Source organism: Pocillopora damicornis, chromosome 5 (genome assembly GCF_964200805.1).
Source record: "Pocillopora damicornis chromosome 5, jaPocDami1.2, whole genome shotgun sequence".
Taxonomy (NCBI): domain Eukaryota; kingdom Metazoa; phylum Cnidaria; class Anthozoa; order Scleractinia; family Pocilloporidae; genus Pocillopora; species Pocillopora damicornis.
This window is the reverse complement of record NC_142674.1, coordinates 16,557,035-16,573,019: the sequence shown is the minus strand read 5'-3', so window position 1 is coordinate 16,573,019 and position 15,985 is coordinate 16,557,035. Positions and strand designations below refer to the sequence as shown.

The 15,985-nt window shown below is 38.9% G+C and overlaps 1 pseudogene; it reads left to right on the top strand.

The window, feature by feature from the left end:
* Positions 1–13,776, top strand: part of LOC149045662 (DDB1- and CUL4-associated factor 1-like) — a 413,926-nt pseudogene extending 400,150 nt beyond the window's left edge.
* Positions 13,777–15,985: the final 2,209 nt, after the last annotated feature.

Here is a 15,985-nt window from a genome sequence, read left to right as displayed (position 1 = left end):
CAGCCTTGTTGACCTTCTAAAACATCATTTAATTTCTTTCATTTACGTTGACTCAATGTCGTTTGTCTTGAATTTGTTGACAGTTTTAATGCGAGAGCCGATCATTGAGGATAATGCTTCTGACCTCGCCCTTTCAGCAAATATGCTGCCGAGCTACTTGAAAGAGTCACTGGTAAATCCCTGGCTACGTCCTCTGCTGTCCTGTCCCTGACTAGAATAAACAAGGTATGAACTTGAAATTGACACAAGCTGTCGTCTCACACAGAGGAGGGCGGAAACCTTCCACAGCGTCTTTACTCGACAGTTTACTGCTCATTAACTTTCGTTTGAACGGCAAACGTACGGAAAAGTCTAATTTTGATGATTAAAGTTTTGGTTAAATAATGGACAATCGATGATTTTGATTTGAAGAATTTATCAGAATCTACTACTTCGTATTTCTTGTTTAAAAATGAATGATTATCGAAACTGCCTTCAGGCTTTCTCTGTTTTTCGGAGGAGGGGAGGAGGGACATCCTTTCCCTGCTTTCACCTCCTAAAAGAAAACATTTGATCGTCGCTAAGATGGTCACACTATCGGATTTCATTTAAATACTTTTAAAATAAGAGGTGCTTTCTAGAGCATTATTAGAACAGCCCAGAAAGAAATCATGTGTAAACTTAACAGTTTTAGAGTTTGACTTGTCCTTTTACTTCTCGTACTCAATATCTTCTGTGGGGTCGGTTTTCTTACTTATTTCGATGTTTTCTTAAGTAGGACACTTTCAAACCCTTTACAGTCTAATGCCTAAATATCAGCCTTAAATTTCTTAGGCTGATGTTGTTGCGCAGACTCATATTTCATATCTGGCAAAAGAGCTTTTACAACTGGTTCACATTCACCTCACAACCCAAGGTTTGTTGTGGAACGTCGAGGAGCGTTAAGAGAAAATCAGGTCAAGAGGCGGAATCACAAGCAAAATAATTTCCCTTTAAACCTATTTTTAGATCACGCCCGCTTCATAACACACTCTTGAAATTTAGAAACGAAAGTCCCAAGTCATCCGACAGTCCAACAATTATGTAGAGCTGGATTATTTCTATGATTTAATAGGAATAATCTTTGTTGTAAGGCCTCTTTGTTTTTAAGTCTCTGCTTCTTATTTTGAGTGTCGTAAAGCAATCAAAACAACCAATCAGAACGAAGAAAAATAACAAGTGGAGCCAATTAGAATTTAAAGTAAAAATAAGCAACCTTCTGAAGCGCGGGAAAACGCGGGCGACAAAATCGCAACTGGTTTTTAGTTTTGAATCTGATTGGTTAAGAAGGTGGCGTGAGTTTTCTAGATCAATTACAGCCCTTAGTAGAGCAAAAGTGTAGCGTCCCAGATTACTTTGGACTTTGGACTAGTCTTGAGGGTGTTTGGCTCATTTGTTAATCGAAGGTGTGGTTGTTTTGGACCAGGACTTCATGAGACTGCGGAGGTTTTACGGAGAGAAGCTAATCTACCTGACCCAAAACCTGAATCAAATCTGCTTTATACGCCTACTAAAAGGAAAGTATGTGGTGCATGTTGTCGTTGTTAAGTGTATTCTGTGATCACAAGGTCCTTTGATTCATGAGGAAAATACGATCATCTCGTAACAGCGATCGCATTTTCTAAAGTCATGTAATAATGGCACGAGTCTGCGTGAACGGGTTACGATGGAAATGACCAAATTTGTATTTTTTTTTCTGAAATTCCTTTGTAAAATTCTTTTACAGGAAAAAGAATCGACAAATTAAGTCAGTCCATCTGTCCTTCAGTTCATCATTCCGTTCCTTAGTCCACCAGTCCATCAGTTAATCAGCCGTTAGTAAGGGACTGAGCTTGTCAATCTATCAGCCAGTCAGTCAGTCAATCAGCCCATCCGTTAGACAGTCTGTTGGTCAATTTAGTATTATCAACTGAGTTGGTAACGTAAATTGGCCACCATAAAGGGTAAAGCTGACATTTCGAGCGTTAGCTCTTCGTCAGAGTGACTGATGTAGGGTCTGTCAGATACTCCTTCTCTGTCAGGCAGTCAGTCAGTTAGTCTAACAGTCAGTCTGTCAGTCATTCCGTCTGTCCGTCTGTCAGTCAATCAGCCCGTCAGTCAGTTAGTTTGTTAGTCAGTCTGTCTGTCATTTGCGTCTGTCCGTCAGTAAGTCAGTCAATTAGCCCGTCAGTCATTTAATTTGTTAGTCAGTCAGTCTGTCACTGCGGCTGTCCGTCAGTCATTCAGCCTGTTCGTCCATCAGTCAGTCAGCTTGTTCGTCCATCAGTTAGTCAGCTTGTCCGTCCATCAGCTAATCAACCTGTAAATCGTTCAGTAGGTTAGTGCTCGCTCGTTTGGTCAGTCGATCGGTCGATCAAGTGAATCAGGCGGGCAAGCAGTCAGGCTCTTAATGTGGATCGTATCTCTTCGTACAAGACTAACCGTATGCTTACCGTCATGTCCCACGTCACTGTACACAGGTTCGATTCAATCACTCCTCAATCCTTTTTACGGCCTCCTCCGGTGTGAGCACTCCCGGCACTCCATCCCTGTCGCGGTACCGATTCAACGACCCTGGAACACCAACAGGAAAGGTAATAGCAATGTTTAGATGATTGAGCGGTCAGGATAACTGTATCTGAATGCTGATCATAATTTTGGCGTGTGCTTATCCCACCCCCGCCATAAGAACAAAGAAATTCATGGAAAAAAATTTTTTTTCAATCTCGTGTAAATTTATTTGTCGAAAAGGATTATAATTTGTTGATTATTACGATATTATTATTTTATTAATGTTTTGTGTAACAATATTGTTTATGAAACGAAGATCGATTTCTTTGTCTGCATGTTTATTTTGGTCAGCGGCTTCTACTTTCCGAACTTTCTCGCCCTGCACGCTCACCGTCACCTCCAACGTTGGACATGATCGTGACGCAGTATCTTCGCGAACAGCATGCGCAGTGTAACAATCCTGTGTCCGCTGGTCCTCCATTCTCCTTAATACGGTAAGTCATGTATGCCAGGGCCAAAAACATCTGAAAAAGTATTTCAGCTCGTTTGGAGGATTGCCAAGAGTTTCATTGAGAGTCTCTTATTGGCATTCCACTCTCGCTTAAATATGGCCTCGTAATGCCTTCTGTTAAGATTTTAAAGGTGGAAAGTTTCTAAAGAACTGTGGTGCTTTGTTGGTTGGAGAGTTTAACAAGGTAATTTAGTATTATAAACTGAGTTGAGAACGTAAATTAGCCACCGTTTATAGTTCCGAAGTTAACGTTTCGAGCGTTAGCCCTCCGTCAGAGCAATGACGAAGGGTAAACGTTGACTGAAGTGGTGATCAACTCGACTTATGATACCAAATTACCTCGTTGAGATTTTTTACGAATTTTGTACGACCTCTGAGTAATCACCACCGCCTATGTCTTTAACGGTAGCTACGTATAAAAGGTTTGTGAAACCCTAAGCTCCTCCTGGTACACCAGTAGGTGAGTAAGAAATATTTCTTGCCTGCAAGGTTTTCTAGGTCACTAGACAAATAGACTTTCTCTTATTTTGTTTGTTTGTTTGTTTTTTTTTGACACTCTCTTACTGTTTTTTATTTATTTGTTTCCTTTTTTTGTTACTGTTTCTCCGAGTGTTTGCCCGTTTATTTAAAACTGTTTGTAACATTTATAACAAGAGTTATAAATGTGGCATCTTGCAGAATTATTTTTGAAAAACTGCACATAATGCATCTCCTCTCTTTCAATTAAAAAATCCCCGAGTGTTTATAAATCTGTACTTAAAATAGGGCTGTTTATCGAATCAAACGCTACTATTCCAGATGTCTAAGAAAACTCAAAACTGTGAACAATCAACTTATTCCGATTTGCCTATCGTCAGACCCCACAAATGCCCTGAACCAAAGTACAGATATTACGCACCATCGAACATGACGACGAGGTTAAAGCGAAGAGAGGTATGTATATCGTTATTGTTCTTAGCTTTAAACAAAACTATTTTGCCACGGTGGCGGACAAAGGAAACACTTGTCTCATCATCATAATATTTCGTTCTGATACTCGTGTCAGCTCTTATTCCAGAGTGATCTCCCTCGACATTTATCTGTACTCAATCTTAAAAAATGTTTTCCCACCTGAAGGTGATTCCGCGTCATGGCGGATTTAACGGCGCCAGACTAAACAGAAGGTTCGTGTACGGAAGGTAGGAGATGCCTTATTTGTACTTTGTATCGCTTTATTAGAAATTCTTAATTTTTTCTTTTAACAGAATCATTGTAACCTGATTCTCAGACCCTTGTCCACACGTAAACGGTATTTCTGAACACAGGTGTCGGAGGTTTCCATAATCTCTCAACAGAATGGATTTTTCGTGTTTTTCAAAAGCGCCGGCTTATCGTCTTCGCGTCGACCAAAAGAAGTGGAGTTTTTCACGTGCAAGGACGTGACACTAGTTGATCTCCTTTTGAAGTCTTTTATTTTCAGTTGTATTAGCAGATAGGTTTGGACTCAATGAAACGATTCGAATATGCTAAGTTTGCTCAAGATAATGTTCAAGATAATGTTCCTTTACAGAATTCTGACGCATTTTGTGGGCGAAGTTTCACAATTAGTCGTTGATTGTGTCCAGTTTAGTTCTCGGTTGTGTCTAACTGTGTTGTTCTCCCTTAGATTTAAACCGCTCAGGGCCATTCGCGATACTGAAGAAAACAGCTTCTTTGCATGTGCATGTTTTGCAGTAAGTCTCTCTGTTATCATATTTAATGTGATTTTTAAGATCTATAACTGCTTAGTGGAGCGAGTGATATCGAGGACTAACCACTCTCAAGGATAGAAAAGATCCTGATTGGCTAAATTTGGCAAACACGAAGCAGTTGAAGTAAACTTAAAAAGGGACCTGTCATTTTTCCTCCTGGGGAGTGGGGCGGGGGATCGGAGTATTCTTTTTGTTTCACAATAAAATTAACCTGATCCCCCCTTAAAGTTCTGTAGTATTGTAATGATCCCACTCATTGGCAGTCAATTCTATAGTTGCTCCTCTAAGCCCTGTTAGAGACGACTGATCCCCCTCAGCTCCCCCCCTAAAAACCGTGGGATCCCCAAAAATTTTTACCTACCCCTCCCACCAAGTGATAAATAAAGACTGGCTTCCAAGAGTGAATAAAATTAAAACCAATTGAAACTGAAAACCGATTTTTTAATTTTTTTTTTTTTGCGATGAACGAACCGTGACACTTCTTCAGACCTCAAATTTACTCCTCAAAAACCTATCTTCAGGGCTTGACCATTTACATGCTAACATCAGTATGCATATTCTCCATACTGTTCTCTATGTAATTCCTAAGGTGCTGACAAAGAGAATTTAGTTAATAATCAAGAGCTTCATATTTGGAGATCATTTTCTTTATTCTCGTGATCCTAATGTTTGCTTCAAGGAGTGATATTGTAGAGAAATTAGACGCTGGTCACTCTTAGAAGTCAAACGGTTTGAACCTCTTGTTTGTGTCGTTTGCATTTGGCTGATTCGTAATAAAATGGAAATTATGATTTTGTGTTTCCCTTTTTTTTTAACTCGTGAATTGCGCGCATGCGCTAGAGCGAGTTGTAGATATGTGGGGAATAGCACTCGCTTGATTGGTCGATTCCTGTATACTTTTTTCCGATTTTAGGCTTTTGAGTGCATTTGATAGTTTTTGGCGAGCAATAAATAAACGAAATGGTGAGCTTTGTTGCTAAGAATAGTGGTGGGGTGAAAAAGAAACCAATGATAATCTTAAAAGAGTGTTTTTTTTTTTCGCTTTAGTTTCAACAAGCGGCGCCAACGACTGGCAGGCGTGCAAGGATTCACACTGAAATAACAGAACAACCTTCGTTTTTCATAAAATTGTAATTCACAATCCTTGAACTTGAAAACAATCCGAAGATTCATTGAAAGTATCACTTACTGCGAAGCGCACGGAGTTTACAGACGTTCTGAAGCTTTTTCTGTTATAGCGTGAGATTGAGGACAAAATCGATCATTACGTTTCGTCGCGTGTGTTTTTCCTATGTGAAGCAACAAAAGATGCCGGCGACTGACGAAATTACAAGTTAAAAAGAAAATCAGATAACACCTAAGCAAATAATTTTAGCAACCGATTTTCAGTGAATTTTTAGAGAACAATTTTCTTTTACGTTTCAAGACAATTTGAAGATTCAAAATACATATTACGTACTAAAATGCGCAAGTTATACACCACAAAATTGATAAATAGGCCTGAAATGAAATTATATCTTGTTATTAATTATACGTTGCCTAGCACGTGACTAAAATCTACCCAGGCGGAGATCCAAACTGACGGTGGCAGTCTTGGCTTAATTATATCTCTCAAAACTCGTTCCCATTTGTCTCATTTGACAAAGAGGAATCGTTAATGTTTTTATTAAGACAGTATTGCCTTGATTTTCCAATATTTACAATGATAGACAGTAAATTTCACTTTTCACCCACATTTACTTCCAACCTTTTCTTTTGAACCAGAAACAAAAATTATCTACGTTTAAAACACATGACGTCATCCATCCTTGTCAAATGTAATAGCATGACCATTTCAATTGTAATGCCTTCTTATCCCAACGTTACTTTGTTTCTTTGCTACAATAGCGAACACTGAACTACTGCTCGTACTCTACAATCAACCACAAAATTCCCTAAACCAGATAACATTAAACATAATCCAAAAAATCATGTGTCAATTCACGAGTTTGCTCACAGAGCACTTTGATTCTACTCGTAATAATTATCCTTACTATTGTTTAAAAAAAAATGATGGCTTTTATGAGGTCATGTAAACGTAGTACGTAAGTTTTTCCTTTTTCTCCTCAGCCCGGTGGCAAGTCTGTTTTACTTGGAACACAAATAGGCGAGTTGAAGGAATACAACTTTTAAGTTATTAAGTTAAGTTATTAAAATAACTGGACAGGTACAAAACTCAATTTACACCTTTTTGATTTCAAGTCAAACGCCAAATTTATCTTGAAATAGCTATATGTGTATGAATTAGTCGTTGATTGTGATAAGTTAAGTCGTCAGCTGTATCACGCCTATTTTTTTTTTTGGTTCTTTTTTAGATATAAACCGCTCAGTTCATGGTTTTCATGTTCATTTGTATTTCACGTATTTATTTTTAAAAAATTATAATTTGTGGGAAGAGACGACTTATCTCTGTAGCGCAGACAGAGCAATTTCCATGTGCCAATGTTCAAAAGTAAGAGTACAACATGGAAGTTTCGCTCCTCATGTAGTTAAAAATACCTTTCTTTCTTCTTCGAACAGGTCGAAAGTTTCATTAATGTTTTTCACGTTTTTTTTTAGGGGGGGGGGGGGCGCACCCGCCCCTCCCTCCCCCAACCCAACAACAGTCAAATGGTAACAAGTTATGTTCGATGTTGGATTTCGTTCCACATCCACAAAAACAAGGCAGCTCCGCTATTGCTTTTAAATAACTTAACGTTCGGTCAAATCCAGTTTTCTTGTTAACTGTTTAGTCCATATATTTCGCTGAAACCAATCAACCCTTTTTATTCATCAGTTTTGCAGCGCGTTTCGCAACGTTATGAACCTTTCTAAGGCTTATGTGAACCTTTCAGGTTGTGAATTCATTTATCACTGAAATTTTCTTTCTGTACTTCATTCTTCAATTTTTAGGACCGCGAACTTTTATTGACGTCATTTTCGTCTGCTTTGCCTCCCTGTGCTCTTTGGTCATTTGGAGACGTTTTCGAAGTGAAGTAAGTGTTTGAACTTGAAAACCTGTTTGATTCATATCACTAGTGCATTGGATAGGCACGTCCTTGTTTGTGTCTCTGCTTGGTTTATTTGTATCTCATCTTTAACAAACTACATTGTTTGTCGCAGAAACATAAAACAAACACATACTTCACCTTGTTTTACCATTAATTTTTATTGACTTGAGGATCGCTGAAGTACTAAAATAAGTTTTACATTGTTCTGTCAGAGCTACAACTTTTACAGAAGACACTTATACAAACTAATGTCATAAATTACAGGAGACGAACAATGATTCCAACTTAATCCACCTGCGGCAATCAACGCTCAAGATCAAAACAAGCAAAAAGGGAAATAATTTAGGTGTATATCATGGCTCGTATCCTATAATCGGATTCGTGTTAATAACGCGGTGGCAGTAGGCGAACTGTAATATTTCGTCGTTACATTAATCTCTCTATTTAATAAAAAATGTTATTTACTTAATAATTTTATTTGTTTCTCTGGCTCAGACATCCATTTAACGAAGACACCTGGGTAAAGTTTAGTAATTTATCAGAAGACAGAATTATTTGCACACACGACGCTACTGCGCATGTGAGTTCAAGACATATGATGCATTTTCACTTCTAAACATATCAGGAGCAGCCTTCGTGAACACGGGACAGGAAGGAAGATAGAATCGCTAATTTCGCCCAAGTTTGGGCGCGATCATTTTTTGTCTCAAATACATGGACTTTCAAGAGGCATTTTTAGCCCAAACTTCATTGCCAAGATCACTTTTCTGGGCCTCAGTTTACTTGTTTCGAGGCCTCTTGGCTGTATTTGATAATTTTTTTAATTTGTTATTTTGATATGTTTCAGAAACAACTTTGGTTTTTCTTTCACGCCACTCAGTTGGAATGCGTTTTTTGAAACATTAGTTAAACTTTAAGGCGCTAAACTCGAGATTTCTATCGGTAGATCGTTGATAAATTGGAGGCAAAGCCTAGTGATTACCTTAATTAAGGTTGACCAGTATTTTCTTGTATTTGATTCAGTTGTTTCTTTTTTTCGGTTTTTTTTTTGACGTTTATGGCTTGAGGTACTTCTCTGCCAAAAATCCCTTTTTTTATCGATAACTGATAGAATGCAGTTAGAGTGTGATGATGATATTCACTAGATTATATTCAAGCATCAGATTTACGACACTGCGACAGATCAGCGGGTACTAACTCTGCACGATTTCAACAACACTAATAACTACTCAAAGAACCTCGCCTCCTTCAATCCCACGGACGACCTGGTACTGAACGACGGTGTATTATGGGATGTCAAAGGCAAACGGGTTATACACAAGTTTGACAAGTTTAACAACTTTGTCAGCGGCGTTTTTCAGCCCTCTGGGCTGGAGATTATCATCAATTCAGAGACTATCCTTTTCTTGTTTTTATAGAACGAGCCAATGCTATACTGTAAAGCAGTGAGTCAAGATTACGTTTCACGAAAATAACGGAACACAACGTCGGCCTTCCAAGGATCTCGAAAAATCACTTTACCTCCTTCTTCTTTCTTTGACAGTGAATTAGAGAGAAATAGATATCAAGGACTATTATTTCATACGAAAAGTTTTTTGTTTCCTCATCTTGAGCGTTTTCGGGAAGCAATACACAGTCACCTGACTGATCCACCGAGTATAAACTTATGTCTGAATATCCTAGGTGATTTGCCGGCCAATTTACATCATCAACCTAGTCGATAAAACCAAACTATCTGGTTATTACCCGCCCTCCCCACCGACGGAGCCTACTTTTTTTTTGTGAAACTAACCCCTTGGATTGTCTTGAGCAACTCATTTCAAATCAACAGTTTGCCTTTTGTTTTGCCAATAATCCTTGACGCTAAAAGCAGTGGGATCTTCGCTCTTTCCATTTACTGGACTCGTGTCCTTCACTAGATCAATGTCACGTGATCTTCAGTAGCAGTGGTGACGTCATGTATGGGGGTAATTTCATGTTTACTTGTTTACACACTTCTCAAATTCGTTGATACTTTATTAATTTTTCACGAAGGAAATCAGACCTGACATTGAGGTTTTAGTGCTTCCAAGTCGTGAGCTTTTAGTTGTGATCTATATGTCATCCCGATATTCAAATTCAAACTGAGAGCACAGAATACTCACCCGGGATTATGTTTTCACAGGTTTTCTGCAGTTTATAGACATCTAAAATTGAGTAAGGAAGTTTTTCAACTTTTCATCAATTTTTTAGCAACTTTTGCAGTGTTTGGAAAAGTGAAAGAGCTCTAGCTCTTTTATTCGACTCATAACCCCAAAACTTCCGGCTCCAGTCTTTCGAAGGTGGGATAGCGCTATCCACTAGATAAAACTCTATGCGTCGGATAGCGTTATCCGCCCTTTACATAACTGGGCCCTCAGAGAACAGTTCCTCAGAGCCTCTGAAAATAAAAAAAAAAAATGAAAAAAAAAATTAATTCTGGACTGAAGGGAGCGGTGTTTGTTCTTCCGTATTTTATAGTAAAATATCTTTCGGATCCTTTGGAAATACCGCCTTCCAGGCTCCTTGGACCGTACGAGACCTCGTTCGGATCTTTGACGCAACAGATTATCAACCAATAGGTAAGCAGGAGGGCTTGCTAAAAATTTCAAAAGAAATTTTGTTTGGCGCTCGTTATCAGTTAATTAATCATTTTAATCAGTTACCTTGACGTTTACGAAATGAGCGTGTAAATGATGTTGGAAATTTTAATTGCTTTTGAACAGTTACAATCGACGTTAAGAAGACAATATTTGATTTGTGTACCGATATAACTGATAGCTTTGTAGCCGTTATTGAGGTGAGGTTATAAATCGGAAACCTCTGCATTGTTTTGTTTTCCTCCCTTCCATCCTTTTTCTTTCATTCCCATCCTCTTCCTCTCCCGCTCCTGCTTACCTTCCTTTCTTCTCTTTTTTCTCCCTCTTCTCACTCCTTCAGAGATGAGAGGATTCTTATGATTTCTATGAAACATTAAATTCAGTTCATCTTGATCGTAAGACCAGAGCTAACAAATTCACCTTTCATTAACGGGTAGTGACTACATATCTCAGTCGGCCAGGGCACTGCACCCGGCATCTCGCGAGGTCACAAGCTCAAATCCTTTTCAAAGTCTCAATGTTGTTTTTGTTTTGTTTTGTTTTTTTCCTTCCTCCAAACCTCTTTGTGAAATTATTTGAGGAGCTGAAGCCCAATCATTAAAGTATAGGAGTCTGGGTTGGGACCCTGGTTAGGTCTTTGTGAAGTGTTCTTTGGGAAGATACGTTATTCTCACAGTACATCTCTCCACCGAGGAATAAAAATGGGTAGCAGCAACTGGTGCGAAAGCTTGACGAAATGCTGTAAGGGGGTGGGGAGGAGAGCCTTGCGACTAACTAGCCTTTTATTTCCAGTAGAGGAAGAAATTTGTAACACGGGGTTGAGTCACGGTCAAAAGGGGGGGGGGGGGGTGGGGCAATGAATATTACGCTTGCCTGAGGTCATTCCTGGTTTGGGAAACTGTGTTCGCCCACAAACGGAGTTGTGGGCGAACACTGTTAGCATTAAAACTAATTATAAAACAAACCGTCCAGTGCAGAAGTGTGTCTGCTTCAAAGTACCGTTAACGATCAAATGGAAGAAACATTGTCAAAGGAATTAACGGAAGCTACACTTAAAGAACATAGAATGCAGTGAATATCAGCTCATATCTGTGTCCTCGGAGGGGGTTACGTCGAAGCCATTTGTCTCCTCGCTGAAAAAAAACTGCCTCACAGTTTCATTCATCCGCTTTACGCTTTTTTGTTTTTCTTCTTTTTTCTTTTTCTTGTGGTTACGGTTACTTGTCAATTCCGAAAATGCGGTGAGGCACAATTAGTCAAGATGTGTTTCGCTTTTTAACAGCCTCTTCGAGCAAGCGTTTTTTCGTCTTTCACCGCTCCCTCATTCCACTGTCCACTCAATCTCCAAGTCAACCATGGCCGGTCAAATAATAGATCGCGAACTTCTTAACCTTAACTCGCCCTAATATAATGCCTGCATTGCAAGCTTAGGAGCTAGCAGTAATCCCAGCTACCTTATGCCACGACAACTGGGAGAGCTATCTGACTGGCTTTACTTGTCATTTCATGATTGCATAAGTTGCAAAATATCACCGCAAGGATCTCGTCATCATGTTATAACAGTTCACATGAATTATTTCATATCATAAATCCCGTAATGTTCTTTTTTAGAATCAGGCGAGCACCGACGAAAGCGTTTGCTGGGTATACGAAGTCGGGCGGCTGCGTAGGGCTGATGACGAGGACGAGCGTTCGTGCCTTATTTGCATACAAAATCCTGCACTTTGTTAGGTTGTGGACTATAGCGCCCCCCTGGCACTAAAGCAGAGATGAACTTTAAATCACGTCACTTATTGCAACACGTGTTTGATGTAGGTCAACAAAATAACGACTCAATGCCTTTTTTCTCTTAGGAATCCGACGAAGGTGGCGAGGAAGATGACGATGTCGATGACGATGATGATGAGAATGATGATGATGAGGATGAGGATGATGATGATGACGACGAAATTGAAATCACGATATCTGGCGACGATGATTCGGATGATGACAGTGATATTGCAATCTTTTGAAGCGCGGCTTTTAAGTTTCCATCTTTCAGTTGTTAATTCAACTCAACAATGAGCACGTCATTCTGCTTTGTTTTTATCTTTGAAAAATGTATGTGTATCACACAATTTGGGAATGATAGTTTAAGCTTGGAGTTTAGCTTGTTGACGGCGGAGTTTTATGTAAATTGCTATGTAGCAGAAAGTAGAAGTCACCATCGAAAAAGTTACACCCATGTCACTGATTATCAAATAAATAGAAAGGATGGAATGGTTTGTTATTCCTCTTGTAATGTAAACAAGCCAACAAAGGACTAAAGTTACTCTTACTCGCCACAGAGTTACTACTTGTCCATATATTAGCCCAAGTGAAACAGCTAAAAGTCTGCCTATATTTATTGCAGTCACTGTGAGGACAGACATGCCACAGAAAATGACGCCCAAGGTTCGGTTGATGAGCGAGCTATGGTAACAATTTGCAGAGTGTTCTTGGGAAATTGCGTAAGCAAGATGAAACGGCTGGAAACTGAGTTCAACGGTGATATCAGTGTATGCAAGATTACTGAACAAACATTTTGATGGTTGATGAAGGGAAGAATCTTGCAGAGAGGGAAAAGAATGAGACCATTTCCCACAATGGCTTCAATGAAAATTATGAGATCAATGACGAAACAAACATAATAAGACTTCGATCACATACGCCCGTGAAGCAACGAAATTGATCGATTCTTGTTTGGTTTGTATTTTCCGTCAGGTTTTCCATGTTATTTTATAGCAGTTACCACTCTCATTGGTAAAGGCGTTGAGAGCTCTCCTCTTGAAGACCACACAACATCCAAAGAACGAATCTAGTTTCCGAAATGAGCAGGTGGTGATATTTAAATCTCTCTAGCCATTTAAGACTGTCAACTGCAGAAGGGGGGTTTTCTATATTCAATAAAAACACAGTTGAAGTGTTTTCGGTCGATATCATTTTGTTTTCTTTTCCTATGGTGATTTTCCAATATTTCCCGTGGCTTATTTTTTCATTTTTACTTCAAAAGAAGCATGGAGGTAATTGTTTCTTTTCAGCTGGCTATTGGCGGTGGTAAAACTGTTTTTCCGCACGCTACAGCCTACTCCTTTCAAAGCAAATTTAATTAATTTTAAAGTTGTGTTTTCTCTTCAGTTCCTAATCGAATTCATTCAGAGAAAAAAGTGATATCGAGCTTGGATTTTCACGAATACTTTTCAGCCTTGCGCTTATGTTTTTCGCCAAGTTAAAGAGTACCACTACTTACTAACATATTTTGACGTGCCGGCAAATTGGCTCTGGCTAATGAGTTCTGAATTTAGGGAACACACTCGCGGCAAAGTAATTAATTTTTCTGTTACGAATAATAGGGAACTGGCATATGGTAGCCAGTCAACTCAGTTGATATCATTAAATTAAATTTGAATCTCTTCTTTACTGCTGGAAGTTCAGAGAAGTGAGAGTTGCAGTAAAGAAGACAATCAGAGCGTTTTGGTGTTGTTTGTAGCTCAAGGATGCCTTTATTTTATGAGAATTGACCTCAATGTTCTTAAACATCAGTATATTATGCAAATTTTTTCATCTAAAAAGCACTTGCTCATCATAAAGGAACCACAAATATGTTACCTTAAAAACAAAACAAGCGTAGCTAAGAAGGACAAAGACACGCATGGGTCAGGAACTGAAAAGAAAAGCTGACTTGTTGAGCGAGCTCTACATAGTATCGGTGAGAAATAACTCGCAGATTCTAAGTCATTTAGTTTCTTAAATAAATGTGGCACCTGCTCACTAAACATGATGAAAATTCGAAGAATTTGAATAAAACACGAAAGAGTTAAAAACAAGTCTAATTATAGCTGTGACATTTGTCATCGGAAAATCAGACGACAGGAGGAATTTTTTATCTAATAGAAACTCCTAAAATTCTCAACAAAACAATAATACTCTTATATCGAATACGGATCGCCCAATAAACGTTCATTTGCTGCCAAAAGAGGGAAAGACAGAGCCACAAGTCTGAACGTGAGCGCCAATGGCGACCCTCACAAGCCAGTTATCTTCACAATTACCAATTGGAGTAGTAGCATTTCTCCTCGCTGTCAACATTGTCCTCTCCTTCTGTTCTCTGCTTCTATTAACATCTTATAAAGTGTCCTCTGCATCCCGCTGCAAAGGTCTTGTTTGAATGTCTAGCCGCTACCGGTATTTGTGTGGGTCTTTTTTCACAACCTCTGTTCGTGACTGTTTTATTTCTTTACATTGATCTTGGTATCACCGACATAGATATTTCGTATTACGTCGAAGAGGTTGTTTGTATATCCAACTATGTTTTGTTTGGAATGACTGTACTGATATCAACAGCCATCAGTGTTGACAGACTTCTTTTTTTGTTATTGAGGCTGAGATACAGATAAGTTGTGACACTAAAGCGAACTTAAACTGTTATACTTTTATGCTGGATAATTGCTGTTTTATGCAGATCGTTGCTTTTGTGGCCGTTGTGGTATCTCTGGTTACTTTCGTGTTTGGTACGTAAAGATCCACCTTAGATCACAGCGGTACCAGGCTGAAGTAGAAAACAACCCTGGCGAAGGACGGTCAAACGCAGGAGAAGATATAGGAGTAGGAAAAGATGAAGCAGGCGCAATAACGGGGACAAGAATAGCCACAGAAGAAGGAGCAGGAGTAAAAGGTACAGGAAGGGGAAGAGTACGTGCATGGATAGCAAAAGGTTCATCAAAACAAAGATTAAACGGGAGAGTTCAACTAAACATCAAACAATATCAGAAAACAGTTTCCAGCATATTTTGGGTGCAGTTGGCTTTTTTGGCATGCTACATCCCTTTCATAATTGTGTTGATATTGAGACATACAGTACTTAGTGGATCAGCAGTTCATGCTCTGTGGCTCTTTACGAAAACTTTAGTTTATCTGAATTCATCTCTGAATCCCTTTCTTTACGGTTGGAAAATCACAGAAGTGAGAAAGGCAGTAAAGGACACAGCCAGGGCGTTTTGTTGTTGTTCGTGATTCAAGGTCGCCTTTATTTATGTGAAAAAACTTCCGTGTCCTCAAAGAATAATTTTTGCGAATTTTCATATTAATCAATAACGAATCATTAAATGCTGACAAGTAATTGCACTTACAGAGTCGAAAACTCTTTTGCAATATGAGGAGGAATACAAATTTCTATTTCTTTTCCATGTTCTCTTTACAGGAAGGAGAATAAGAAGAGGAAGACATAACATCAATTAGTCTCTTTTTTTGTCATGAAATACAATGAGATATTGATTGAGAATTGATTTCTTCTATCTATTTTGGACGGGTTTCTAATATTTATTTAAAGATCGCCCATGCAGTAACAAGATTAATAATAAACGTTAATTGTGGACTTGTATTTGCTCGATATGCCCTGTTCTCTCATACGTAAATCTAATATCTCGCATTTTGACTGAACAAACCGTTTTCAGCGAAGTGCGAAGCAACTTTGTCGAATAAAACCTTAAAAGAGTCTACCCCGTACATTTGTGCGACCCCTTTAGTCCTCTTGCTGGCGGCGCTTTTAAACAAGGAAGGTTGTTATTTTCT